Source organism: Symphalangus syndactylus, chromosome 2 (genome assembly GCF_028878055.3).
Source record: "Symphalangus syndactylus isolate Jambi chromosome 2, NHGRI_mSymSyn1-v2.1_pri, whole genome shotgun sequence".
NCBI classification, from domain to species: Eukaryota; Metazoa; Chordata; class Mammalia; order Primates; family Hylobatidae; genus Symphalangus; species Symphalangus syndactylus.
This window is the reverse complement of record NC_072424.2, coordinates 56945068-56948503: the sequence shown is the minus strand read 5'-3', so window position 1 is coordinate 56948503 and position 3436 is coordinate 56945068.

Genomic DNA, 3436 nt, shown 5'->3' with positions numbered 1-3436 from the left:
ACAAACATTCAGTCAATAACAGTCCTGAAATCATACAAAATGCTCTTCTAAAATACATGTTGATATTTGTATACTTCCAAGTAAACCTTAATGGGAAATAATTTTGTATGCCATTCATATTGTGAATTACTGAATATTTTTAAGTGAGCAAAGCAAGTTATTTTCTTGATAGCTTTATGAAATTTACCCTAAATTTTGTAATTGTGTTCACTACATACTAGTAATTTCCTATATGCAAAATGTATAAATCATTTCTTCGTTTCCCTGGCATCACCAATGAATTATTTCCAGTGAAAGGAAAAAAAAATCATTGCTCTATTTACAAAATATCCCTTATAATTTTCATTATTTTTCTGCTTTTGGAAACATCAAGTGGTTGCAAAATATAGGCAATATTGCACATATTGACTCGAATAGTGTGGCTACCAAACCTTACTGAATCTTCTAGGTCCTGTATTTTCTCCTTTTAAAACTAGAGTACTGACTGCATAGTCTCTCATGCTTTCCCAGCTCTAAAAACATTGGTAAAGAGCAGACTGTTTGTACTGTAGTACTCTTTAGAACCAAAATTAAAATTAAAATAACTAATTTTTCAGAAAAGTACCTCCATAAAAAGGTATGTATAAAGATGAAAAGGAAACTTTTTGAAATAGTTTGATTCAATATTCATCCTGTAATTAAGCTTCTGAAACCTTAGATTCTGATGTTATTAAAGTGTTGAACAGTATCTTTTTCTGCAAGTCAGAGGATATATGTCTCCTCAAAGAACAGAGAAGCAGAGCTAATAGAGGTGTGTTTTACAGAACACTTTTCAGTGTTAATTCCAAGGAATACTTTCACAGAACACTTGAAGCCCATGACCACTATAGAAATCCACCTTTTGCCTCTCATCGAAGAGTTAGAGTAAGAACTTTTCTTTTTTTTTTCTCATCTCTAATCTCAACACCCAAAGGGTGAAACTTAGGTAGTTCTTCAGAAAAATTGAAAGCATTTCTTGTAACTTACATAAATTAGTTTTTCTCTATAATTGGTTATCTCCCAGATAAAATAAGAAGCATCAAAGTTTATAGGTAGAAGAAATTTTAATATAAAATATTACAGGTGATTAATATAAACAATAAAACTAGAAATAATAATAATGTGCTATATGCAAATATGTTTAATTTTTCTATCTAACTTAAAAAACAAAATGAAGAAAGTTTAAAATAATTGCCTTGTTAATTAATGCTTAGTTCGTTTAAAAATCATTTAATCACTAAGGCTATAGCTTGAATCAGTAACACTTTCCCCCCAAATTCTCTGGTCAGTGATCTCAACTCTTCATTCCATTTGGCCACATTAAAAAAAAAAAAAGGGAAAAGAAAAAAAGCATGAAGTGAAAATTTTCTATTTTGGTGGATATTTCTTGATGCCAGATTGGTTTCACGGGGAAATAGATGAAAGCATGTTATTCTCAACTAGAATGGTTTTCTACCTATTTTTAGATGATTTTAGATTCAGAATGGGAGCGTTTTCTCTAATACCATAACCACATTTGCTTTCTAAGCAAACATAGTGTCACCTGTGAATATTTGGGGGAGTCTTACTAACTTATCATTGAGAGGTATAGCAGCTCTTTCTGGTAGCTGTCCTGATTGTTACGGATAATGATTTAATGCATTTTAAGATTTTAGAGAATTATTAGTAAAGCAGGATCCACAGAAATGGGTTTTTGGTTGTTAATTATGCCTCCAGGGATGTAAAGGCACCAGCATTTGTTAATTATGTGGTTGAAGATATAAATCCCACTCTAAGGTGCCTATGTTGGCAGTTTTATCCAGAATATACACTTCTATTTTCTGATCTTTAAAAAAAGAGAGAGAGAAAAAAATACATAATAAGTTAAAAGTTATTTCTATCTCATAGAATAGCTTATAAATATCTAAGATATTAAATTGTATAAAGCTCTGTTTATGATACATCAAGGGCAAATGACAAAAATTGAATAAATAGGTCTGAATTATCTGATATTTTCATGTATAACTAAATGAATTTTTAATCTCACTTTTGTCACATGATTTCATTATCTAATTGAACGGGAAGTTGTCATTTGATATATTTAGGATGTTTGTCCCCTCCAAATCTCATGTTGAAATGTGATTCCCAGTGTTAGAGGTGGGACCTGGTGGGACGTGTTTGGGTCATATGGATGGATTCCTCATAAATGACTTGATGCCCTCCTGATAGTAACAAGTTAGTTCCCACTCAGTTAGTTCGCATGACAGCAGGTGGTTTCAAAGAGCCTGGCACCGTTCTTGCTACCTCTCTCACCAAGTGAGATACTGGCTCCCTCTTTGCCTTCTGACATAATTGGAAGCTTCCAGAGGCTTCACCAGAAGCAGATACTAGTCCTGTGATTCCTATACAGTTTGCAAAGTCATGATCCAAAATAAACCTCTTTTATTTACAAATTACCCAGCCTCAGGTATTCCTTTATTGTGACACAAAACTGACTAACAAACTATTGCTTTTCTTCTCTACTATAGCCAAGGACACCATCTTTTTCATAGACAAAGAGTAATTCACGTTCCAACTCACCAATCGACATATATTACACCTTTAGACAAAATACGTAATTTTAAAAATCCCTATTGGCATAGGTTTATAAACTATGGTCAATTGAAGCCAATTAAAGGCTTTGAGTGGTCCTATTTTCCAAATATAACCTATAAAACTGAATCAGAAACAAAGGGTCATTTTAACAATGTGTAAAAATTGAAAAATAAATTTAAAAAAAGCTTAATTATCAAAAGCAAATAATCACATGTATTTAGAGATGTCTCCTACCCTATTTGGATTTCTGTTATTTATTTTTATTCACTGTTGTCACTGCCATCAATTTTGTCATTGCCATCATCATTATCACTATCACCATCTAATATTTTACTATACTCTTCTTGTGAAATCAGCACTGAGACAGGCACTTTGTTAAACATTGAGTCATGAAATCTTCCCAACAACCTGCAAGTAGATGTTATTATTTCCAAGGTAAAAAAAAAGAAAAATAACACATGTAAAATGTAGATAGTTTGCGAATGCAATAAAACACCTTGGATTTAAATTGAGGTTTTTAAAATTCATATCAAATTGCTTTCTACTGCACCATGCTGATCTCTAAGATTGCTTAGAGTTCTAAAGATATGTAACATGTTGAAATTAAATTTAGTGTGTTTGTCTCCATCAAATTTTAATTGTGTCTATGCCATCAGCATTCTCTTTGTCTCATTTTTGACTTTTTGTTATTCCATGCTATCATGTACTTTAATATTGCCTTCCATCTTCTCTGACTTAATGATTGATAGAAAAGCCTTAAAAAGGTTTAGTTTTTAATATTTTACCATCTCTCTAAATGATGTAAAGTCTTCAGCAAATGATTTAAACTTTTAAGCTTTAGTTT